The sequence below is a fragment of the Heterodontus francisci genome, chromosome 4 (assembly GCF_036365525.1).
Source record: "Heterodontus francisci isolate sHetFra1 chromosome 4, sHetFra1.hap1, whole genome shotgun sequence".
NCBI lineage: Eukaryota > Metazoa > Chordata > Chondrichthyes > Heterodontiformes > Heterodontidae > Heterodontus > Heterodontus francisci.
Window position 1 is genome coordinate 197096368 of NC_090374.1, and position 27393 is coordinate 197123760.

The following is a 27393-nucleotide window of genomic DNA, read 5'->3' on the forward strand; positions in this document are numbered from 1 at the left end:
CTATTTTTTTGCAACATTGTAAGCCTTTTCTATTAATGTAATACTATCCTTAACTCCTGAGTGAGCCAAGGAGGCCGAATAGATTTGTTACATTTTTGTAGGATATGTTGAAGTTTATCATTGATTTTATAACTGGTTCACCAACACAAATCAAGCAACAGGTCTTAACTTCAATCAAATTTACTTTAAAATATCAAACTTAGCCTTTGCTATGTAACGATGGTAACCGATGTTTATTTGGCATAATCCCCATGTGGCGATAGGGCTGCCCGCTGCACGGTTAATTGCGGCGGCCGTGGCATGAAGTGCTGAATTGGGCATTAATTGCCCAGTTAAGGGTCTCAGTTGGCAGCGGGGCAGGAAGGCCAGTCATAGGCCTTCTCGATTCAGACTTAATTTTGACGGAGGCGGGAAGGAGGCAGGTCCTTGCCTCCAAACCCGCCGTGGGGAGAGCATAAAATTCCCACCAATAATTTACTTGTACTTCTTTTAATTTAATAGATCATCTTTACTGCGCATGATGTGATCTCCTCGACACTGGGGAGACCAAACTGAACACCTTCATTCAGTCCGCAGGTATGACCCTGAGCTTCCTGTCACTTGCCATTTTAATTTTCTGTCCCACTCTCCCATTCTGGTCTCTCTGTCCTCAGCCTCCTAAAACTCTTCCAATGAAGTTCAATGGAAGCTGAAGGAACAACACCTCATCTTTTGATTAAGCGCTTTAGTTTAGTTTAGAGAAACAGCACTGAAACAGGCCCTTCGGCCCACCGAGTCTGTGCCGACCATCAACCACCCATTTATGCTAATCCTACACTAATTCCATATTCCAACCACGTCCCCACCTGTCCCTATATTTCCCTACCACATACCTATACTAGGGGCAATTTATAATGGCCAATTTACCTATCAACCTGCAAGTCTTTGGCATGTGGGAGGAAACCGGAGCACCCGGAGGAGACCCACGCAGACACAGGGAGAACTTGCAAACTCCACACAGGCAGTACCCAGAATTGAACCCGGGTTGCTGGAGCTGCGAGGCTGCGGTGCTAACCACTGCGCCACTTTACAGCCTTCTTGACACAACAAAGAACAAAGAACAGTACAGCACAGGAACAGGCCATTCGGCCCTCCAAGCCTGCGCCGATCTTGATGCCTGCCGAAACTAACACCTTCTGCACTTCCGGGGCCCATAATCCCTCTATTCCCTTCCTATTCATATATTTGTCAAGATGTCTCTTAAACGTCGCTATCGTATCTGCTTCCACCACCTCCCCTGGCAGCAAGTTCCAGGCACTCACCACCCTCTGTATAAAAAACTTGCCTCGCACATCCCCTCTAAACCTTGCCCCTCGCACAACATGAAGTTCAACAATTTCAGATCATAACCTCTGCTCCAATCTTTTTCAGACAGTAATGATTCTGTTGTTCATTTAATCTCTCCTGCCTTCCACCCCATCATAGGCCTTCCCTTCTGTTCTTTCCTCCTTCCCGCCTTTCACTACCTCTGCACTTGCTTGAAACCTGTTATATCTCTAACTTTTTCCAGTTCTGATGAAAAGTCACAAATCTGAAACGTTAACTCTGTTTCTCTCTCTGCAGATGCTGCCAGACGGCTGAATATTTCCAGCATTTTCTGTTTATATTTCAGATTTGCACTATTTACAGTACTTTACTTTTACTTCAAAACGGCTGCTTCGCAATGAACAGTAGGACTGGCTCCCTGCTTGGAAAATTGTGGAAAATTTCAATGAATGGATGGCAAATAAATGGCTGTGGGCCCATGATTTCCTGGCTAGAGCTCTCTGTGAGTGCTGATATTTATCAGAAGCACAGGAGTATATTGAGGAGTTAACATGACATTGTAAACTGACAGGAAAGGTCAAGTTGTGCAGCTGCCTCAGATGATACAAGAATTTCTCTGCTTGCTGTGTGTATTGACATTAAAAATATGTTTGTGAAGATTTGTTTGTCCAATATTTCTAGTAAAATTATAAACACAAAAGAACATATTTCTAATTTTGCTACATATAGCAAACAGAGGCAAATGGGTCAAAAAGACCCTTGTGAGATGCAGTGCTCAACTGATGATTTTGAGAGTCATTGTGAATTTGAATCATAGAATCATAGAACGTTTAAGGCACAGAAAGAGGCCACTTGGCCCATCGTGTCTGTGCCAAGCGAAAAACAATCCACCTATTCTAATCCCACCTTCCAGCATTTGGTCCATAGCCATGCAACTTAGGGCACTTGAGGTGCATATCCAGATGCCATTTGAATGAGTTGAGGGTCTCTGCCTCAACTACCCTTTCAGGTAGTGAGTTCCAGACCATCACCACCCTCTGGGTGAAAAAGATTTTCCTCATGTCCCGCTTATTTTTCTACCAATCACTTTAAATTTATGCCCCCTCATCACTGACCTCTGATAAGGTGAATAGAATCTTCACCTCTACTCTATCCAGACCTCTCAAAATTGTGTACATTGAAATCAGATCTCCCCTAAGCCTTCTCTGTTCCAAGGAGAACAACCCCAGCCTATCCAATTTTTCCTCATAGCTACATTTTTCCAGTCCTGGCAACATCCTTGTAAATTTCCTCTGTACCCTCTCTAGTGCAATTACATCCTTTCTTTAATGAGGTGACTAGAACTGTACACAATACTCAAGTTGTGGCCTAACCAATGAGCTATACAGTTCCGGCATAACTTCCCTGCTCTTGTATTCTATACCTCAGATAATAAAGGAAAGGATTCCATATGCCTTCTTAACCGCCTCATCAACCTGTCCTGCTACCTTCAGGGATCTGTGGACATTCACTCCAAGGTCCCTTACTTCTTGTACACTTTTCAGTATTTTCCCATTAATCGTGTATTCCTTTGCCTTGTTTGACCTCCCCAAATGCATCACCTCGCACTTCTCCAAGTTGAATTCGATTTGCCATTTTTCTGCCCATCTGACCAAACCATCAATATCTTCCTGCATCCGACAGCTATCCTCCACACTATCTACCACACTGCCAATCTTTGTGTCGTCCGCAAACTTCTTGATCATGTCCCCTACATTTATGTCCAAATCGTTAATATACACCACAAAAAGCAGGGGCTCCAGTACTAAGCCCTGTGGAACGCCACTAGAAACAGCTCTCCAGTAGCTAAAACACCTGTCAACAATTACCCTTTGTTTCCTGCCCTGAGACAATTTTGTATCCACCTTGCTGCATTTCCCTGGATCCCATGGGATTTTATTTTTTTAACCAGTCTGCCATGTTGGACCTTGTCAAATGACTTGCTAAAATCCATGTAAACCACATCAACTGCACTACCCTCATTTATCTTCCTTGTTACTTCTTCAAAAAATTTGATCAAGTTGGTCAAAAAAGATCTTCCCTTAACAAATTCATGCTGACTATCCTTCATTAACCTGTGCTTTTCTATGTGATAGTTTATTCTGTCTCTCAGAATAGATTCCAATAATTTGCCCACTACTGAGGTTAGACTGACTGGCCTGTAATTATTCGGTCTATCCTTTGTTCCCTTTTTAAACAGAGATACAATGTTAGCAATTCTCCAATCCTCCGGCACCACACTTGTATCCAGTGAAGAATGGAAAATGATGGTCAGACCCTCTGCTATTTCGTCTCTTGCTTCTTTTACAGCCTTGGATACATTTCATCTGGCCCTGGTGGTTTATCAACTTTCAAGGATGCTAATCCCATTTATACTTCCTCTCTCCCTATGTTTATCACATCCAGTATTTCACCCTCTTCCTCCTTAACTACAATATCTGCATCGTCCCCCTCTTTTGTGAAGACAGACGCAAAGTATTCATTAAGAGCCATAACAATATCTTCCGCTCCTCCATATACATTAGCTTTTTGGTCTTCTATGGGCCCTAGTCTCTCTTTAGTTATCCTCTTAAATCTTAACGTATTGATAAAACATCTTAGGGTTCACCTTGATTTTGCTTTCCAATATTCTTTCATGCCCTTTCTTTGCTTTCCTAATTTTCTTTTTGAGTGCACCCCTCCACTTTCTATACTCCTCTTGGCGTTCTGTAGTATTGAGTTCTTGGTGTCGGATGTAAGCTTCCCTTTTCTTCCTTATCTTACCCTGTAGGCTCCTTGACATCAATCGGGCTCTAGATTTGGCCACATCACCCTTTTTCTTTGTGGGAACATGTTTCCCCTGAACTCCTTGAATCTGACCTTTGAATGCCTCCCACGGTTCTGACACTGATTTACCTTCCAGTAGCTGTTTCCAGTCCACTTTCGCCAAATCACACCTCAGTTTAGTAAAATTGGCCTTGCCCCAATTGAGAACTCTGACTCCTGTTCTATCTCTGTCCTTTTCCATAATTACGTTAAAACTGACTGAATTACAATCATTGTTTGTGTATCTCAGAATTCTTAGCATTTTGGTTTACTGTTTCACCATTTTCTTTTGTGTCTTTTCTTGCCTGTGAGGGAGTGACTTGGTACAGAATGATATACAGCAAGCTTCCATGATCAAGTCACATGATGGACAAACACTGGCATTGCACTGAATCACTTGACAAGGAGACATGCCAAGATTTATTTGACTTGAAGGCGCAAGAAAATATCATGCTTCTGTGTGTGATTTAATAAGAGTCTGTCTTATTTTGAACCTTGCAATTACATTTGTCTATTTCAATTAGTTCTTTAATTATATTGCACACATTAACAAGCAAAGCCAGTTAATGAACTGCACAGAACATTACAGCAGTAATTTGACAAGTCTATGCTGGTGGTGATGTACCTTTCCAGAATTCAGAAATTTGTATGTGAGTTACATATCACTTTACATTCATTTAAATTAATAGAGAAATTAAAATGAATAAACAAAGCAATGTTTGGAAAAGTGTTGCTGAGTTTCTAAAGTACAATCCTAGTTTGTGAACTCAAACATATCCAACTGTATATATAGACAGTGGCCTTGTCTTCCCGCTAGTTTCAGTTTCAGTCTGTGCCATCATTATAGTGGAGTAGGGCATCCTGCTGCTCCTGAATTGCATCATTGGGCTGAATTTTATGGGTTGTTTGAGATGGCAACGGGGGGGACAAAAGATGTTGGACTTCCATGACGCCCCTTCTGGATTTTCCAGTTAATGGCTGACATGGGTGTGGTGGGAGTGGGGTGTGGGGGCTTTGCACATTCACAAGGCGGGGAGACAATTAAGGTATTTAAAAACCCAATTGACAGCAATTTTCTTCATTGTTCCGAATTTTTCTGATGGTGCATGGGAACCACGGGGCTTCAGGGCCCCGTCTGGTGTAAAGAGGCAACAAGGTTCCGGCAAGGAGGTGGGAGCTCAGTGTTGTTCACTGGGAAGCCATCACGTGAGGCAGCGTCGCTTGGCAGAAAGGAGGAGGGGAGGCATCATGAAAGATGGTGGGGGCCAAGGTGGCAGCATCCAAACCAGGATACCACCAAATTAAAAGATGCAAGTAGTGGGGGGAGGGGTGGTGGAAGGTCTTTTCCAAAGACCTTGCGCTCAGGGAGAGGCAACCTGTCATGGGCATCATTCACCCTTGCTTTGAGGCCTCTGTGGAGGAGAAGGAGCAGAGATGGAGGGAGCATCATGGACAGACAGGGGAATGTCAACAAATTGGGGGCTCACAGGAGGGCCAGCTTTGGGCAGAGGAGGCTGGAGAAAAATGTAGAGGGGCATGGCAACAACCTCAGGTGCGCAGAGGATGCTACCCACTGGAGTGGGTTTACCAGCGTCTCAACTACCTGCAGATGTCCAAAGACTGCACCTCTCCCGAGAGGCCATCAATAATCTATGGGAATGATGCAGGATGAGCTGAGGCCCATGGAACTTGGTAGGCACCAAATGCCTAAAGCACTGAACATCACCATGGCACTAAACTTCTACGCCACTGGATCATTCCAGGGGTCCACTGGAGATATATACAGAATTTCACAGTTTGCGGCACATTGCTACATCAAGGATGTCACCAATGCCATGCTCAGGAGGGCTGGCAACTATGTATGCTTCCGCACCGATGCAAACAGTTAAGCTGAGAGGGCTATAGGATGCGGGCCATTGCTGGATTCCCCCAGGTACAGGGGTAATTGACTGCACCCATGTGGCCATCAAGGCTCCCATGGACCAGCCAGCTGGCTTCATCAACAGGAAGAGCTTCCATTCCCTCAATGTACAACTGGTCTGTGACCACCGCAAGAGGATCTTACAGGTATGTGCATGATTGCTGGGAACCAGCCACGATGTATACATACTAGGGCAGTTCCAAGTGCCCGACCTTTGTTATGCCCCTGCGCACATTCAGGGATGGATCCTTAGAGACAAGGGGTACCCACTGAGAACATGGCTACTGAGACCTGTGAGGAACCCATGCACGGATGCCGAGGAGAGTTACAACACCGGTGCAGTGGTTAGCACCGCAGCCTCACAGCTCCAGTGACCAGGGTTCAGTTATGGGTACTGCCTGTGCGGAGTTTGCAAGTTCTCCCTGTGACCGCGTGGGTTTCCGCCGGGTGCTCTGGTTTCCTCCCACAGCCAAAGACTTGAAGGTTGATAGATAAATTGGCCATTGTAAATTGTCCCTAGTGTATGTAGGAGAATGGTGAGGATGTGATAGGGAACATGGGATTAATGTAGGATTAGTATAAATGGGTGGTTGTTGGTCGGCACAGACTCGGTGGGCTGAAGGGCCTGTTTCAGTGCTGTATCTCTGAATAAAAAAAAAACACCTGCTACATGTCATCCCAAGCGACCACCAAGCAAGCCATTGGTCTGCTCAAGATGAGATTTAGGTGCCTCGATCAATCTGGTGGAGCCCTTCAGTAGGTTCCAGCAAGGGTCTTGTGTATTGTGGTGGTCTGTTGCGTTCTGCACAACCTGGCACTACAGAGGGGCGAGCTGTTGAGCAGTGAGGATGTTGTGGAGTGAGATGCCTTCTCAATGATGAGGTGGAGGAGGATGCTGCTAGGCAATGCCAGATGAAGAACCCCAGGGACAGCATGAAAGGCACCATGAGGTACGCACGAGGGAGGCACAAGTTGACCCTATACATTCACGTTTCCTTTGACCCTTACCAACTTTTGGAAGCCCAACAATAAAGCCTTACCTTTAAGCAGCCCTGTTGTCACATCAATCCTTCTGTACTGCAGCACCCAGGTGCAGGTCGCAAAGTAAAAAAGTCTCCCTCGCGAACAGCTTCTTAGGAGGAAGGTTTGCAAGGAACTCCCAAAAAGAACCCACAACAAAAAGGAGATGTGGTGAGTAAACAACATAGTTACTTCTTGTGACAATCATCTCAACAATTCCCTTTTCTGCAGCATTATCACCTGTGATCCTCTAAGTCCATCTGTGTGCTTTTCTTAACTTGTTGTCAGTGCTCCTACGTGATGCTCCCCATGCACTGTCAGCTGAGGTGGAAGCAGGCTGCTGACCTTGCTGCCGTTTGGCTTGTGATGACCTTGGCTGCTGTCCTCTGGCTGCCAGAGGCTGAGTGGGCCTCAGAGCACTGAGGGCCTCCTGCAAAGGTGCAGAGACAACCTCAGTCAATAGTGATGTTGGAGACACTGACTTCGCTGGCAGAGGGTCTTTGGAGCCACTGCCCACACCAGGAGCACCCTGAGAGGAACTCACAGATGTGGCAGGAAGCTGCTTCTCCCACTTTCTAAGGCACCTTGTGACCTGAGAGGGATATTGATCTGCTGGAGATTTCAGGTGCCTTGTGTTAAATTCCGGAAAGCTTGTTATGGAAGGATAATGCTGGAGCCTATCTTTACTCAGTTTCACATTTATTGTACAGAGTAAAAGGATTACAAACATCTCGCTCCTCCCTCAATACCTCCCCCAGTCTTATTAAGTGTCTCCTTATAAGTGCTCAAGTAAGACGCCAGTTGGCACCTGCATTAAATTAAACAATTGATACACAATAAACAGATTCCCTTCTTTCTTTTGTAACAAAACATAGATTAACATTCTCAAACGACATTTCAAAGTAAAGTCCATATTACGTGCAAAGTATTTACATACTCAAAGAGCATTTCAAAATAAATTCCAAATTAGTTACAAAGTATTACATTGTGAGATGCATCTCCTCTAGCACCTGGAACAATTTCTTTGTACCAGCATTTATTTTTGTGAAACAATCAGATGGCTGATGGCTTACATCTATCCATTTAAGTTTGGAGATTTCCTTTCTCTCCAGCATTTGTTTCATTCTCGCAAGGTCAATACGTAGTTTTTTCCTCACTCACATTTTTTGTAGAGTGCACATTGTCCCACAAAGAACGATTATCCATATAACATTAATGGGCATTGTCAAAAACTGCTATGCCAAAGGAGGATTTTTTAATTCATCGATTGGAAACCTACATTAACCTTTTAATGAAACAAAAAGTGCTGGAATTCTACAGTTAACCTTTACTAATAAACTGGCAGCCAAGATGGCCACCGCAATTTGCATTTGAACACCTTGCACAATCTAAGACCTCAAAGAGGAGACACGTGTCTGATGATCCTATACCCAAAACAATGGCTCGCTCTGTTGAGTGAACCACAGGAGATTTCTTTCATTAGCAGGACATTCAAAGCCATCCTGGGACATTAACCTTGAAAGCGCCAGGTGTCAGCATTACCATCCTGAGGCCTGAGGGACTAAAATTCCTAAATTTGAATCTCATTAGAAAGTTCCAGACTGAGGCAGTCATGTAACCATCTGTCCATCTCTGTGAAAGCTGGGAGTTTGCCTTTGACAAAGCAGACAAGCCAGTGACTCATTCTAGGCAGAAGTCAGAAAGTCTCTCTTTCTCTCCCGCTCTGGCAGGCCTAGTGGGGCATGCAAAGCCTAGCTGCTGGTTGCTGAATCCAAGACAAAGATGCCAAGGAAGAAAGCCACCTACAACTCTGCCTTCAAGAAAACCCTGAACCAGGTGGGCCAGCCATAAACTGCACATTTGCCAGCCAAAGACTTCAGGAATACAACCTCAGCTAGAAGACAACAGAATCATCCAACCCCACATACTGTGTACTATTTTTATTTGTTCAGAACTCTAATGCGAACACAAAATCTATTCCTCATCACACTGTATGCGCAATCTATTTATGCAAGTATGATTCTCGTGTGAGTGTGTGCGTGAATATGTAGCGAAATAGTATTATTTTTATTCAGATCGGGTTAAGGTTGTTAAGTATAGTAAGCTCAAGAATATCTATCTGATTGTTTCTTTTTATGATAACAACAAAGGTAAAAGGTAAAACACTCAATGAAGTGGTAAGCACATCCACTGTTTAAAAAAGAATAAAATCTGGTGCAATCAAATAAGAGGAAGGACAAGAGGGGAGCCCTGTAATCACTCCTTACCTGATCGTAACAGTATCCTATCTTCAATAATACTCGTTTTCAGAATTTCACCTAAATTATTTGACAAATAGAACTCCATATCCACTGCCTCCACAAGACCCAGTGTTTCCGCAGTTGGAGTGCTTTTAACAGCCCTTTTTCTTTTCTTAGCTTGTCAAGCTAAAGAACAACATTTTCCATTTTCCACACATTGGAAATATTATGAAACCAGCTGCACTCAAATACCCATTAGGAAGATTAGCATGTGAAGCATCACTGAAAATAGTTAGCTTCATGTTCTGTGGTTCACCTAAAATGGAAACTTCAGTAAACTATAGCTAATCTATTATATACAGTACACAGCAAACTATTTAGAGAACCTTACTCTGGCTGTTACAGTTGCAGAACTCCATGACTTCAAGTCACATGATTACATCCTGGTACTTAGCTCATTAGCACACTAAGGGGGGCGGCACAGTAGCGCAGTGGTTAGCACCGCGGCCTCACAGCTCCAGGGACCCGGGTTCGATTCTGGGTACTGCCTGTGTGGAGTTTGCAAGTTCTCCCTGTGTCTGCGTGGGTCTCCTCCGGGTGCTCCGGTTTCCTCCCACATGCCAAAGACTTGCAGGTTGATAGGTTAATTGGCCGTTATAAATTGCCCCTAGTATAGGTAGGTGGTAGGGAAATATATCGGTGGGGATGTGGTAGGAATATGGGATTAGTGTAGGATTAGTATAAATGGGTGGTTGATGGTCGGCACAGACTCGGTGGGCCGAAGGGCCAGTTTCAGTGCTGTATCTCTAAACTAAACTAAACATTTCTCCAGATTTAACTGTTTAATGTTTTATTTGCCCTTTAAACACTGTTATGTCAAGTTGCTTTATTGAATGGCAATTTTCTTTAATCCACTGATTGGAGATCTGAATTTATATTTTTTTCCAAGAAATTTTAACAGTTAAAAGAAGATGATTTTTGCTTGCAGCTTCGGATGGCCACCTAATTTACAACACTGTATCCTACATTGCAAAGTGCTGTGAGGAGGGAGGTGAAATGTCTGCTCATTTCCCAGTAAGAACCAAGACCCAGGAAGTTTAAGGAAATTACCTGTTCTTTTAGCAAGAGCAAAGTACTACTAACTGCTATGTTTGAATCATTAGGTGACTGTCATGTGACAAGCCCCTCCCCCTCTGTTGTTTTAAGCTGGTGTTTTCTCTGTAGCAGAGGAGAAGCTCTGGACTCAGACACATGCAGACCCAAGAGGGGGTCCCTCTCTCTCTCTCCATTCCAGCTTGAAATATTCAAATCCTGCTTGTCGACTGACCACCTTTGCATACTCCAGCTACAATCAGAAACCCTGATGGAGGAAATCATCCACATCGCTGTCTCCAAGAGACCCACTGAACCAGTTATCTAGCTCTTCAAACAAAAAGTCTCAGGACCACTGAATTCTGCTCGAAGCTAGCCGAATCACTGAATCTTACAGACTGTATCCCCCTTTTTCTCTGGACCTAAGTCAACCAACCTACCTTTCCCCATGCGATAACCTATTTGTGTGTGTGTAAACCTCTAGTGTGTGTGTGTGAGTGAAAGTTGGTGCGTAGTTTATTATTTACAATAGTTCTGTTTAGGTACAATATATAATATATTATTTATGTTGTCTAATGCAACATAAATGAGGTGCATGGAGTCAAGTTATGCTGAAGATCTCAAACAGAGTTATTATAGCTAATCTATGATATCCAGTACACAGCAAACTATTTACAGAACCTTACTCTGGCTGTTGCAGTTGCAGAGTGACTATGACTTCAAGTCACATGATTACATCCTGGTACCTAGCTCATTAGCACACTAAGGGGGGGGGGGGGGGCGGCACAGTGGCGCAGTGGTTAGCACTGCAGCCTCACAGCTCCAGCGACCCGGGTTCAATTCTGGGTACTGCCTGTGTGGAGTTTGCAAGTTCTCCCTGTGTCTGCGTGGGCTTCCTCCGGGGGCTCCGGTTTCCTCCCACATGCCAAAGACTTGCAGGTTGATAGGTTAATTGGCCATTATAAAGTGTCCCTAGTATAGGTAGGTGGTAGGGAAATATAGGGACAGGTGGGGATGAGGTAGGAATATGGAATTAGTGTAGGATTAGTATAAATGGGTGGTTGATGGTCGGCACAGACTCGGTGGGCCGAAGGGCCTGTTTCAGTGCTGTATCTCTAAACTAAACTAAAGATATTGAAGGGGCATCACTCTTAAAGGCAGTGGTACAACATCCCCTTTCTTTGCAAAGATAAGTCTTCTCGTATGCTACAGGTAAGAAACATATAAAATTAGATAACATCACAGCTAGTTATATGAATATAGATTATAAAATTTTCAAGTATAGAAGCTTAAGAGTCCCCATAACAACTCTTGTTCAGAGAATTTGTGTCTCAGCTGTTGCTGTTTTTTCTGAGGTTTCTCCCTCTCTGCATTCAGTTTCTGTTGCTCTGCCTTCAGCCTACTAATTACTCTGAGTTCCGAAGAAGGGCCACTGACCCGAAACGTTAACTCTGCTTCTCTTTCCACAGATGCTGCCAGACCTGCTGAGTGATTCCAGCATTTCTTGTTTTTGCTACTAATTACTCTGTTGCTTTTCTCAGGATGACTGCTTTTGAGGCCTTGTCATTCTTGGAAAGTTCCAGCACCTCATCTTGAAGAGCCAACAGACAATGCTTCAACTCATTCCTCCTCTGCCTTTTCAGGGCATCACATGTTCTTTGTCTCTCCTCGTCCTTCTGAAGGTATTGGCTCAAGGTCAATGACTTGTTGTGGGAACAGTACTTGACCTCATGGAGGTACCTGTCGGTTCTGTCTTGTTGAGGTGGTGGCGGTTATCGAGAGAGCAAATGTGAAGGCATGGCATAGTTGTGTTGTTGCTAGGTTTCCAGACTGCACCGTTTAATGTTGGCCAGAGTCTGTTAGCAGGTTCCGATCCTTGGAGATTTCCCCTTGGCAATGCTCCCCACTGCCAACTTTTGCGTCTCAGTCGTGACAATGTCAATCTCTTCTTCTAAGTGGAGTGTGAGGGAACACTGCCTGTTGACAAAGAACTTTCGCCTTCTGAGTTTGGATCTTCATTCTCTTGGTGTGGCATATCAGCGAACAGGCTGATACTCTCCAAACATGAACTATTGAGATCCTGGAGGAACTGTGACTCAATGTAGATACCATTGGTCTCTACTGTAATGGGTACCTTGGTGACCTCGTGGATGGCTATGATGTTGAGGTCCTTACATGCTGGTAGTCCTGCCACCGCTGGTCCACTGGTGTCTACCAGGTAGAATATTTGTGGTTTCCATGCCGACTTGCCAAAGCTGCATTGCATTGTTAGTGTGCTACTGCAAGGGATGGGTGACCCATTGCATGCCAATATCTTTGCAGTTGTCAGTTGACTTCCAAAGACTGTGGTACATATCCTTCAGGATTTGGACTGGGAGGATATTTTCACTGGGGCCAGTGTCAATCTTAACATAGGGTACAGAAGAGGTTTACTAGGATGTTTCCTGGTCTGGAGGGCATTAGTTATGAGGAGAGGTTGGATAAACTCGGATTATTATCACTGGAAGGACGGAGGTGGAGGGGCGACATGATACAGGTTTGCAAAGTTATGAGCGGCATGGACAGAGTGGATAGTCAGAAGCTTTTTCCCAGGGTGGAAGAGTCAGTTACTAGGGGGCCTAGGTTTAAGCTGCGAGGGGCAAAGTTTAGAGGGGATGTGCAAGGCAAGTTCTTTACACAGAGGGTGGTGAGTACCTGGAACTTGCTGTCGGGGGAGGTGGTGGAAGCAGGTACGATAGCGACGTTTAAGAGGCATCTTGACAAATACATGAATAGGATGGGAATAGAGGGATACGGACCCCGGAAGTGCAGAAGGTTTTAGTTTGGACAGGCATCCAGATTGGTGCAGGCTTGGAGGGCCAAATGGCCTGTTCCTGTGCTGTACTGTTCTTTGTTCTTTGTTCTTAACCCTGAATGTAACTTTGCCAGCTTTATTTGGGCACATGATGTTAATGGTAGCAAAAGCTTCCACTTGTTTGATTTCATCAACATGATGTGTCAGGTTCACAATGTGAAACACCTTCTCATCTTTTGGCTGAGAACTGCTTCTCTCTGAGTCTTGTCTCAGGTCAGTTTCCCTCTGGACTTTGTGTATTGGCTTGTGTTTACGCAGGTCTCTGGAGCTCTCATTGCTGCTCTTGTCCTGTTGCTGCACCTGTCTTCTGTTTGTTTGCGCCCTACTGTGACTTCTGGCTGTGCCTTTGGAGCCAGATTTCTTGCACAGGTGAGCCCAGTGTCCTTTTGCACCACATGCCTTGCACAGGTCTTGAAATGTAGGGCAATTTCACGGTGAGTGGGACTAACCACAGTTACCACACAGCTTGCTTGCTCTTTTCTATCTGGGTGTCATGCCAATACTATTGGAATATACCTCAGAATAAACTCCAAACTCTCTCCAACTCTAATTTCTTATGTTTTGCTTCTTTTATTAGTTTATCATCAAGTTTATTGCCAGCCGCTAAAGCCTCTTGGTCAAGAGGACGGCTGCTTCCAGTTCTATTCTGAGACTGCTCTCTATCCTTCACTTCATTGTGGAATCTGTTCAAACTCCAGCCTCTATTATTACTTTAATTTCTTTCGGGTCTACTGCGATAAGATCTCCCTCACATACTATCGGAGTATGGGATCGTTTCCTGAATGAAGAGTCACTTTCAGACCCACTATTAGAATTTACACTGCGCTTTCTTACTCTCCACTCTTCCACCCCATTCTGCCAGTCCATGGACCTTGCTTCTTGGCCATCATCATGAACATTCAACCAAAATTTGAACTTGCCAGTAGATTTTCCTGCACAATTGTTGCATCTCTCCATTTATTAGACGCCTCTGGAACATATATTACCTGAGTATCTATTCGGGGCAATTGGCCTTTGGATGCAATAGCTCTTTCTTGAGCATCCTGATCACTCAGATTACTATCCAACCCTTAATCTGCCTCATTCTGTTCCTCAGGACCTTCATCACAAAACACATGAACATTTGAGGTACAAGGTGCCTCATTTCCCTCTATCGGCGGCTCAGATTCTAAGATTTTGTAATCAATCCCAACTAATCGTGAGGAATGAACCTGAACTGTTTGATTTCCATGCTTGATAACTACTGTCTTACCATCACGACCGATTACCTTAGCAGGGCCTTTCCATTCCCTATGACCCTCTCTTTCATAATACACTAAATTTTCTGAATCAAGTTCTGCCTCAGATGGCCTTATTCAATGCCTCAGAGCGCTCTGAATTTTCTCAGAGACCTCAGCCTTGATGAAAACCCATCTCCCTGCATGTAAAGCATTCAAATGCGCAGAAAAAATTGAACTAGTTGTTGTACCTTCTGGAGCAGGAGGACAGTTGCACAGTACAGAAGGCAATTTGGGATTCTGCCCATAGACCAATTGATAGGGACTATATCCCCCAACCATCTGAAGTGAATTCTTTGCATGAATCGCCCATGCCAGGGCGATTGTCAATGTGCAGTTTGGTTGGTCAGCTAAGACTTTATGTAGCATTTCATCAATCATTGTGTGATTCCTTTCACAGAGCCCATTGCTGAAAAGACTCTCAGCTGTATTATTCATAACCATAATGTTCATGTTTTCACACATGTCTCTGAACTTGTCATTGGAAAATTCCCCTTCATTATCAGTCAGAAGCTTAGATTGGTGCCCCACGTCCAGTCACTACCCATTTATCACTGATTTTGTCTATAATCACCCTTTTGTCCTTGCTATGTCTTATCATAGAAAGACTAAATCTAGTTGCTAGGTCTACAAAATGTAGAATGAAAATATTCCTTTCTTTGTCCAATACCTTCAAATCCATGGCACTATCTCGTTAAAGTCATGTGCCAATGGAAGACTTACAATAGGACATAATGGTGTCCTCCAATATTTTTTACAGATTTCACACTTTTCACTAATCTCTTCTATTATCCTCCAATACTTTTTATCATTCACACATGCATACTTTAGCAGGGTTTTTAATCTTTGACAAGAAAGGTGAGCAAATTGTGTAATATTAAGACAATTTGGTTTTTATCGCTCTGATTCTTATCACTTGATGCCATTACTACTCCCCTAACACTCTAACTAGAAATCAGTTTTTGTTAAGGGGATACAATAATGCCGTGACTGGGTAAAGTGCAAATTCACTGACTTTCCAAAATTGCTTTATCATGTTCCATATAGATAGAGGATTTGGATTGGCGTAGGCTTGGAGGGCCAAAGGGCCTGTTCCTGCACTGTAATTTTCTTTGTTCTTTATATCAAGTTTCATTTGTGCCTTTTTCATTGAAGGTTTTCTCAACAGTAAAGGTATCTCACCAGAGACTACACCAATACTGATAAAGTCGCTTGCTCTAGCTATTTTACATGGAATTACTACTCTCTTCGGTGATTTCAATGTCTTGTCATCACCAAACCTAAATCTGGTAGCACTTTCATACTCCTTCACCTTGCGTCGATCCTCATTACTGAGTGAATCCAGATAACATTGTAACCAATCAGTTCCACATACTGTCGATGTGCAAGCAGTATCTAAAACAGCACAGTTGAATGAATCCGCAACTAACACATTCAACACAGGGCTAAAACTCCTTGTGATTCATACAATTTGTTCAGATTCATCAGTAGCTTCCTCTTCTGCCTCAGAATTCTCTGCGTCATGTGTTATTTTGAGGACTCTGCCCTCTGCTTTGGGACGTTCATTGCATAATGATACTTTGAGTCACACATCTGAAGCACCTATTGAAGCACTGCTCCTTGGGCATTCCAGGGATTCACCTCTGATTGCTGTTCAAATTCTGTCCTCCATTGTAATAGTCTGAGAACCTGCTAAAGGTGCTTTCATCCTCATTTCTCCTATCTTTATCTCTTCCATTGTACTTATGCGTGTGTCCAGTATCTGGACCATTTCGAAATCCAGTAAACGTTATCTTGTCCATTTTTTGTGTCACTGCAGAATTTCCTGTTTGTTCTACCAGGGCTGCAGTAAATGATTGTTTCCCAAGGAATTTCTTTAAGGCAGCATACATCTGATCTAACAGGGATTCTTTTTCCAAGAACTGAACCCCAGTTAGAACCAGGAGCCGGTCCATATGCGACCCCTAGCACAATCTAGCAATTTAAATGCTAGTACTGAATCAGGGATCTCCAAATTGAATATCCTCAATTTTCTATACAGTCTGTTAAAGTCCATGATATATTCTTCCATTGAATAAACATCCGTTTTCCAAAATTTATCAAAGTCTAGCCATGCCTCATACGCATTCAATGGGTCATCTTTCTTGTAAATTTCAACCAAGAATTCTGACAGAAGATCCAACCCTTCATTAGTATCCAACTGACGAGCATCCAGTTCACAAAACACTTTACTTCTGATTTTACTTTTGGTAGGAAGTGACAATGCCAAGGCCATACCTTGCTTCCTTTTTGGTAGAGATATAACCCGTGTCCACATATCCACTTCATTCTTCCACTGGTCATATGGTTCCGACTCAGAGAACATCGGAGAGTAATCCTACTTTGACAATTCACACCTGCGTTCTGTCATATTTTCCACAATAGCCCGTGGGATTTTAGTTTTCTATGTCAAAAAAAATTCCTTAGTTTCCAACCTTCAGCTTTAGGCAACCATCCTTTGCTACTATGTTAAACTCCAGAAAGCTTGTGTGGAAGGATGATGCTGAAGCCTATCTTTACTCAGTTTCACATTTATTGTACAGAGTAAAATGATTACAAACAAGTAGCTTCTCACTCAAAACCCTCCACCAGTCTCAGTAAGTCTCCTTGTAAGTGCTCAAGACCCCAATTAACACTCTCCACCTGCATATAGTTAAACACTTGATCCACAATTAACACCTCGACCACCTCTTACCTTGCCACTGCTGCATGGAGCTAATGGACAAAGTGATGGTGTGCAGGTCTGCACACATGTCCAGCAGCCATTGATTGGTCTGCTGGATCTGGCTCTCCCTGAGCGTCGCCAATCTCTCAATGGCGGAAGCTAGATGTGTAACCATCAAAAACAGTGCAGCACCCAAGGCCTGGATAGACTCCTCTATCACCCATGCTTGGTTACGCAAAGCCAGTGGCATCTCTGTCAGATGTTTGCATGACCTCTTGCTGCAGCTAAAGCATTTCCTGTGTTGCCACCAACACCACAGGCACATCATCATCCTGGGCTGCAGCATGGGCCTGGTCTCCCACAGTCTTCTAGCTGCCAGTGGCTCGGTCTGGGCTGTCACAGCCTCTGTCAGCTGCACGGGCGCGTCTGTGCTCTGCTCACCAGATTCTGTGCCCAGATCTAAACATGCGTGACTACCTACCGTGAGGGTATTATGCTGGTGGACTGCCCTGCCAGTTCCATCACCTTCTCCTCCATTGGTGTCAGGACATGCAGATAAGAAACTCTGCTGTCAGTCTTGGCATGTTCCTTCCTGTTGTGGGCTGCCTTCTCCTGCAGACACATTGAGGGTCAAGGTTAGTCTGCTAATGGGGAAAAGCCCCAGACATCTGATGATGAAAGTCGATCGAGCCATAATGGGAGCTCACATATGCCTCTTGCATGCAGCCACTCTCAAGGATCTATGCAGGGGAATGCATCGACAGATGGGCACTGATTAACTGAGGTACAGCCATGCCTCAGACCCCATTAGTGACTCCAGAGCCCCTTGCCATGGCTGAGTGGTCCCTCCCTCTCCACAAAAGCATCCTCTTACTCTGACACAACCTGGGCATAAAGGGTTGTAATTGAATGGAACACTCACCTTGGCAGACCAGATCCTTTGCTGGCACTGGATCTAGGTTTTTGGGGTAAACCCATGGCTGTTGACATCCTCTGCTATCTCTGTCCAGGCTTGCTCGGTCAGGGGGGCTGGTCTCCTCCTCCCATCTCTGGGGAAGAGGACCTCCTGCTTTTCCCTTGCAGCTTGGAGCAGAGCCTGGAGGGAGGCATCACTGAACCATGGGACCATTCGGGGTCTTCTTTCTGCCATTCTTCCTGCAGTCTAGCAAAATGATGCCTGGCACTCCTGAGTGCAGGGGCTCACTGCATGAAATGAGCAGTCAGACAGGAGCTCTGGAACACCAGGCAGTGCTGAGTGCAGGGGCTGTCAGCCCTTTAATTATGGCATCACCTGATGCCGCATACAGTACCTCTGCTGCCGCCTCCATCCTCTTAGAGGATGGCACCCGTGACTCCCAATCCTTAATTGGCTGGCCACCGCTCAATTGTGTTCGGCCGGCCACTGATTGCCCGAATGAATACCACAGCCGCTTCTGATCCCGATGTCGAAACCTGCGGCCTAGAAATAAAACTCAGCCCCTTGTCTCCCATACAAATTTATGGGCTCAGGGGTATAACACAATTGGAGTGGTTGCCCACGATACTTTATTCACAACTGTTGCGCAGATCCCAGTGGGAGAAGGGGGGATTTTGCTATGGCACCTTGCTATGGCTTAAATGAACCCCCTATGCAGGTGGAAGATATTTTAAAATATTTCAGATGATCAACTTTTGAATGAACTACCTTCCCTACATCAATCAATTACTCTAACGGGCATATTGAATTATAAGCGGTCTCACCTCCGCCAGGATCAGGCCCTGGCAAGTAAGTATGGCCCTACACCATGAGTGTACTTAGAAACTAAATTCCCAACACTAACCTGACTGAGCAGCAGTGTGCAACTCTTCACTCCCTGCACCAGGGAAGCTGTTGCTGAGGTATGTCGCCTGCTGCAGTACCAACTGAAGCGGGGCATAGGTAACACTGCCTCTGGCTGTCAATGTCACCATGACCCTTAATATCTATGCTACAGGGTCATTCCAGGTTGCAACAGGTGACTTCAGTGATGTCACCCCGTTTGCTGCCCACTGCTGCATCAGGGAGGTGACAGAAGTGCTTTATTCCAAAAGAAATTAATTCATCCCCAGGGAGGCAGCAAAGCTAGACAGAAGATCTGTGAGCTTTACCAAGATAGCAGGCTTCCCGCAGGTGCCAGGGATTATAGATTGCACACACATGCCAGGGATCTATGTGAGCAAGAAAGAATCTCAGCTCCTGAATGCCCAGCTTGTTTGCGATAATAAGCAGTGCAGTATGCAGGTCTGTACCTGATTTCCTGTGCCTCTGTCTAAGTCCAGTCTTCCATACCCCCTCTCTTCCACCCAGACCACCATGTCAGCATAGCTATTACATAGAATTGCATTGAATGTACAGTACACAAATCGGCCATTCAGACCAACTGGTGTATGTTGATATTTATTCTCCACACAAGCCACTTCCCTTTCCTCTTCTTCTAACACTATCAGCATAACCTTCTATTCCTTTCTCCCTTTTGTCTTTATGTAGTTTTCCCTCACATGCTTAAGAGCTGTTGGAGAAAGATATATTTCTTGACCACCTTGTTTAAGACTCCTGCCAGACACTCACAAACAGACACAGAGCAGCAGCACTGTAATCAGAATCATGCCTCTACCAGAGCTCTCATAGAACAGCCTCCTGAACCAAAGCAACCACTATCTGCACCATTCTGTAAACATTTTGCAGTATGGCCCCCGAGGCAGCATCTAGTTTTGGTGTCATCTATTCCGTAACTTTACCTTGCAAAGGGGCCAACCCTTACAGACACCTGAGGAGCAGTGAAGGAGCGGGAAGATTTGCTGAAAGATTAGGATGTCGGCAAAGAGCTGGGACCTACAATCTTGCCAACTGCCAGGGCTGTGAGGCAGCAAAACATCGAGCAAAGGTTCTAGAAGTTCCTTCCCCTTCCCTCTGTAATGTACCATCATTTCCTTCTTCCATCTCAACAAGGCACTGACACTCACCACCTGACTGCCCTCAAAGCCTACAGCTTCCAGGATGTTACACTCAATGACTTTGAAAGTGATGACCAAAAGCAAAGTTAAGAAAAGGCAAAAAAACATTAACAATTGTAAACTAAAAATCACCCTTGTGCAAAGTCCATAGATATGTGAAGAGAAAAAGATTAGTGAAGACAAATGTGGGTCCCTTACAGTCAGAAACAGGGGAATTTATAATGGGCAACAAAGAAATGGCAGACCAATTAAATACATACTTTGGTTCTGTCTTCACAAAGCAGGGCACAAATAACCTCCCAGAAATGTTGAGGAACATAGGGTCTAGTGAGAAGGAGGAACTGTGTGAAATCAATAATAGTAAGGAAATGGTATTAGGGAAATTGAAGGCTGATAAATCCCCCTGGGCCTAATAATCTACATCCCAGAGTACTTAACGAAGTGGCCTTTGAAATAGTAGATGCATTGCTGGTCATTTTTCAAAATTCTATAGACTCTGGAATATTTCCAATGGATTGGAGGGTAGCTAATGTAACCCCACTATTTCAAAAAGGAGGTAGAGAGAAAACAAGGAATTACAGACCGGTTAGCCTGACTTCAGTAGTGGGGAAAATGCTAGAGTCCATTATAAAAGATGTAATAGCAGAGCACTTGGAAAACAATGACAGGATTGGACAAAGTCAACGTGGATTTATGAAAGGGAAATCATGCTTGACAAATCTACTGGAATTTTTTGCGGATGCAACTAGTAGAATAGATAAGGGAGAACCAGTGGATGTGGTGTATTTGGACTTTCAGAAGGTTTTTGATAAGGTCCCACATAAGAGATTAGCATGCAAAATTAAAGCACATGGGATTGGAGGTAAGAGACTGACATGGATAGAGAACTGGTTGGCAGACAGGAAACAAAGAGTAGGAATAAACAGGTCTTTTTCCGAGTGGCAGGCAGTGACTAGTGGGGTATATTTTAATGATATAGATGAGGGAATTAAATGTAATATATCCAAGTTTGCAGATGACACAAAGCTGGGTGGGAGTGTGAGCTGTGAGGAGGATGCAGAGAAGCTCCAGTGTGATTTGGACAGATTGAATGAGTGGGAAAATACATGGCAGATGCAGTATAATGTGGATAAATGTGAGGTTATCCACTTTGTTGACAAAAACAGAAAGGTAGATTATTATCTGAATGGCAATAGATTGGGAAAGGGGGAGGTGCAGTGAGACCTGGGTGTTCTTGTGCACCAGTCACTGAAAGTAAGCATGCAGGTGCAGCAGGCAGTTAAGAAGGCAGATGGTATGTTGGCCTTCATAGCGAGAGGATTCGAGTACAGGAGCAAGGATGTCTTGCTGCAATTATACAAGGCCTTGGTGAGACCGCATCTGGAGTATTGTGTGCCATTTTGGTCTCCTTATTCGAGGAAGGATATTCTTGCTATGGAGGGAGTGTAGTGAAGGTTCACCAGACTGATTCCTGGGATGGCAGGACTGACATATGAAGAGAGAGTGAGTCGATTAGGCTTGTATTCGCTAGAGTTTAGAAGAATGAGAGGGGATCTCATAGATACCTACAAAATTCTAACAGGACTGGACAGACTAGATGCAGGAAGGATGTTCCTGATGGCGGGGGAGTCCAGGACCAGGGGTCACAGTCTAAGGATAAGGGGTAAGCCATTTAGGACTGATATGAAGAGGGAATTCTTCACCTAGAGAGTGATGAATCTGGGGAATTCTCTACCATGGAAAGCAGTTGAGGCCAAATCATTAAATATATTCTAGAAAGAATTAGATATAGTTCTTAGGGCTTAAGGAATCAAGGGATACGGGGAGAAAGAAGGAACAGGGTATTGAGTTTGGATGATTAGCCATGATCGTATTGAATGGCTGTGCGGGCTCGAAGGACCAAATGGCCTACTCCTGCTCCTATTTTTCTCTGTTTCTATGTCTACTCTGGTGCAGTGGAGCAGGAGTAGGCCATTCAGTCTTTCACATTTGTTCTGTCATTTACAGGACTATGAGGAAAGAGCAGGAGGGTGGGATTAATTAGCTCTCCCAAAGAAGCGGCACATGCAAGATGGGCTGAGTAGCCTTCTGCTCTGTTGCATTATTCTGTGATCCTATGGACCCGGGAAGGCAGGCAGGGAAGCAGGGGTACAAGGGCATGTGGTGCTGCTTTGTGTTTGGGAAGTGGAGTTCCCTTAGGTATTGATGAGTTTAATGTCAGGACCTGATTAATATTTTTATCTCTGTTTCCAAGCCATGGCCAGCCAAATTGAGAGGCTGCTTGTAGGCAGGTAGGTCGGTCTTTGGCAGCAGGCCACAGCGGCCGGGGACCGGAGAGGAGGGAAGAGGGGATCAGGAAAGCCGGAGTGGGGTGTGACAATCAGAGGCTGGAGAGAGTGAAGGCCAGAGGGGTGGGGGTAAGAGGGGAGTTCGGAGGCCTGAGGGGGGAGATCGGAAGCTGAGGGTGGAGTGAGGGGGGGGTGATGGGGGGGAGATTAAAGGCTGGCAGGGGCAATCCAGGGATTACAACCCTGGAATTCTTCTTAATCTAGAATTAAACATCTTGAAATCTCTTTGCAGAATCTCAAACCTCTTGTCTATTTCATTGGTCTCCACAGAAAGAAACCAGCTTGCACTCCAATTTTGTTTTGTATTTGCTCCAAACCCTAGCATTTGGGCCTCGGATCACATCTAAAAAGAAACTATTGACCCCCATCTCAACTGTAGAATCCCCTACAAACACCACTTATCTGTTCTTATTACCAGTCTCTCACAGGGTTAGCTCGTCACTCCTTGCAGCTGCTCATAGTTTTCCTCCTCCTTCTGCAAAAATCACGTGTATCTCAACAGTTATGCCAATTTGATAAATCCAGATGCACAGAAGATCCCTTTAGAACTCTCATGTCCCACTTACTGCACTGTCTGCGGTCACACAGTCTCCCTCACTAGCTTTTCTACTCCCAGCAGTCTGTGGGGTGATCACCCTCAGGAATGTATATTCCAATCAGATGGTTCCCCAGTGGCTACAGTTTGAAACTTCCACTGACGACACTTAAGATGGCCATGGTGGACAACCTTGAGGAGCTGTGGCCAGAGATGGTCCAGAAACTGAACTGGACCAGCCATATAAAAACTGTGGCTACAAGAGCAGGTCAGAGGCTGGGAATTCTGCAGTGTGTAACTCACTTCCTGTCTCCCCAATGCCTGTCCACCATCTACAAGGCACAAGTCAGGAAGTGTGACTTGCTTGGATGAGTGCAGCTCCAACAGCACTCAAGAAGTTTGACACCATCCAGGACAAAGCAGCCTGCTTGATCGGCACCTCATTCAACACCTTAAACATTCATTCCCTCCACCACCGATGCACAGGGGCTGCAGTGTGTACCATCTACAAGATGCACTGCAACAACTCGCCAAGGTTCCTTCAGCAGCACCTTCCAAAATCATGACCCCTACCTCCTAGAAGGACAAGAGCAGCAGCTGCATGGGAACACAACCACCTGCAAGTTTCCCTCCAAGTCACACACCATCCTGACTTGGAAATATATCGCCGTTCCTTCACTGTCACTGGGTCAAAATCCTGGCACTCCCTGCGTAACAGCACTGTGGGTGTACCTACCCCACATGGACTGCAGCAGTTCAAGAAGGCAGCTCACCACCACCTTCTCAATGGAAATTAGGGATGGGCAATAAATGCTGGCCTGGCCAGTGGCGCCCACAGCCCATGAACAAACAAAAAAAAGCTGCAGATTGCTAGGATTCAGTAGTCAGATTGGTCTAGTCCAGCTAGCTATCTGAAACCAATAAGGGCATTGGGTGAGAGATTCTGGGGGAGCAAGTATGCTGCCGTATGAGAGAAGACTGTATGCACCTCTTCCATGGCACAACTGCATGGCTCATAGGACTGCACATCAGTGCTTCTACTGCTCTGTGTGAAAATAGGACGTGATGTGGCACTCTATAAGCTCCATCCATGCTGTCCTTCAGGCTTTGAAAACCCTAGATTCAGGGAAGGTTCCGTTAGATTGGAAAATAGCAAATGTAAGTCCTTTATTCAAAAAGGGAGAGGGACAGAAAGCAGGAAACTACAGGCCAGTTAGCTTAACATCTGTCTCATGGAAAATGTTAGAAAGTATTATTAAAGATGTTATAGCAGGGCATTCAAGGTAATCAGGCAGAGTCAACATGGTTTTGTGAAAGGGAAATCATGTTTAAACAATTTACTGGAGTTCTTTGAGGGAGTTAATGTGCGGTAGATGTACTGTACTTAAATTTCCAGAGGCATTTGATCAGGTGCCACATCATAGGTTATCACAGAAAATAAAAGCTCATGGTGTAGGGGTTAACATATTGGCATGGATAGAGGATTGGTTAGCTAACAGGAAACAGAGAGTAGGCATAAATGGGTCATTTTCTGGTTGGCAAGATATAACTAGTGGTGTGTCACAGGGATCTGTGCTGGCGCCTCAACTTTTTACAATTTATAAAAATGACTTAGATGAAGGAACCAAAGGTATAGTTGCTAAATTTGCTGATGACACAAAGATAGGTAGGAAAGTAACTTGTGAAGAGGACATAAGGAGCCTACAAAGGGATTATAGATAGGTTAAGTGAGTGGACAAAGACCTGGCAAATGGAGTATAATGTGGGAAAGTTTGAAATTGTCCATTTTGGCAGGAAAAATAAAATAGAAGCATATTATCTAAATGGTGAGATATTGCAGAACTCGGAGATGCAGAGGGATCTGGGTGTCCTAGTGCATGAATCACAAAAGGTTAGTATGCAGGTACAGCACGTAACTAGGAAAGCTAATAGAATGTTATCCTTTATCGCGAGGGGAATTGAATACAAAAGTAGGGAGGTTATGCTTAAGCTATATAGAGCATTGGTGAGACCACATCTGGAGTACTGTGTACAGTACTGGTCTCCTTATTTAAGGAAGGATGTAAATGCATTGGAGGCAGTACAGAGAAGGTTTACTAGATTGGCTGTCTTATGAGGAAAGGTTGGACCGGTTCAGCTTGTAACCACTGGAATTTAGAAGAGCAAGAGGTGGCCTGATTGGACTCCTTTATGTTCTTTGTTATTGTGTGCAGACTCTGGCAGGCAGTCCATTACACTTACAAGGTCCCGGTATATAGTTATCATTCTTCAACAGTAGGTTGGGCCCTTAAAGTCTTCATCATTGCCCTCTGCAACAGGGCTAGGATGTGAGCTCGCTCACCGGTGAGCTGTTTTTTGGGCCATTCTGTCCCTTGATCTTGCTCCCAGGCATTAGTGCTGGGTGTATTTCCCATGTAGACCTCTATGGTCTCCCCTCTGTCCTGAGCTGGCACCAGTAAGTATCAAATCAAGTGATGCTTCATCTACCAGTGCATCACTCTTTTTCTTCTTCTATTTTCTTCAGTCCCTGTTGGGCTTGTGAACTTGAAATGGAAAGGAGGGATGATGGTTTGCAGCTTGTGGCTAAGCAGAGGCAAATGAATGTCTGCTTAAAGCAGCTGCATTTTGTCACGCAGAATGCATATGGCGAATACTCCAACCTCATCAGCTCACCACAGGCCTGACCTGCCTCCTACCCACAAGGTGGAGCACCTCCGCCTCCAGTAAGGATATGATATGGCCTTATGCTCTCCCTCCTCCTGTACACGTCTGTCCATGGCTGTTGTGTGGCAACTTCTCTTGCGAGAAAACAGGACTGTGTTAGTGGAATCTTGGTGTGATGTTTTGAGGATGTGTATGTGAGGATAGAATATCTTGGACAAACACAAATTACTGCAGATGCTGGAAATCTGGAATAAAAACAGAAAATGCTAGAAGCACTCAATAGGTCAGGTGGCATCTGTGGAGTGAGAAACAGAGTTCATGTTTCGGGTTGATGACCTTTCATCAGAAATGGAATCGTGTGGATGTTGTCGAAAAGATGGCAGAGAAGTAGGGATATGAGGAAAGTATTTGTGAAGACAGTAACAGGTTCCAGAGTATGCTAGTAGCAGCAGAAAGGATGTGAAGTGAAGCGTGCTGCTGTGATTGGGGGCAAGTGAGGGAAAGTAGGAGAGGGAAGCCTTGTCAGTACTGGTACAGGGCTCAGCAGCAAGTAATAGTGATAGAAATCTGCTTGGGTCATTAAACCTCTTACAAGTTCTGCCAGGTTTTCCTGGCATTGAACATCTCTTGCCACTCTTGCCATGGCACATCTCTGGAAACCCCTCACCACACCCACCCACTCCCCAGTGGGAAGAGTAACTTCCAGATCCTACCAACCCTTGTACGAGGACCGCCAAAGTGGCTTGCTTGCTTTAATCAAAAGAACAAGAGCATTACTTGGGGTTCTTACCCACATGGTGAGGTAGGTAGACTGATCACTCCATTCACTTGTTGGATAGAAAAAGGGTCAAAACCAATTTTGCTCCTTTGCAGCCAGCAACTGCAGGAAAGTTTAAAAAAAAATTAAAACACTGTGTGGAACGAAGAGGAGCAAGACTATGTCTCTGATGGTCCTGATTGCTCCCTCTGCCCCCGACTGCCTCCCCACCACCCAACCTGGCCCTGCCATCCCTGATTTCACAGGCCCACTATAACCCCCCTTGCATGCGTTACCTTGGCCATTATTAACTTCTTCAGGTAACCCAAAACCAGCTTCGCTTAGTGTTTTCTACCAACTGTGAGTTAATAAAGCAATCGACTGAGTGCATCATGGAACACAGGGAGAAAGAAAAGGTGTAAAACCATTTATTACTGACCTCTTTTCAGAGGATCAGGAGATGTAGCTGATTGGTTTAATAACAATGAAAGAGGAAATGACAAGAGGCAGAGTGTAGTTAGAGTGGTTTACACAGACACTCTTGAGACAGCTGCAAATTTTGTGCATCATTGCCCAGCATATGCTCTGCCAAGGAAAAGGTTAGCATAAGAATTAGCCTAGTAATGGGAATTCGAACAGCTCCCTAACATGACAGACTGCTGCAAGAACAAGACAGGATGGAAACAGTGCTGTGGCAAAGAAAGGGGCACTGTAACTAATGATTTATAGTTGGTGGACAGAACAGCTACATGTTCCTTGGAAGTGTGACAATAATCTGCAGGCAGATCTTTTGCACCGGAATAAAAATCACATCAGTTCTATGTCTGCCTTAGTTTTAGTTTTACTTATTTCACCACTG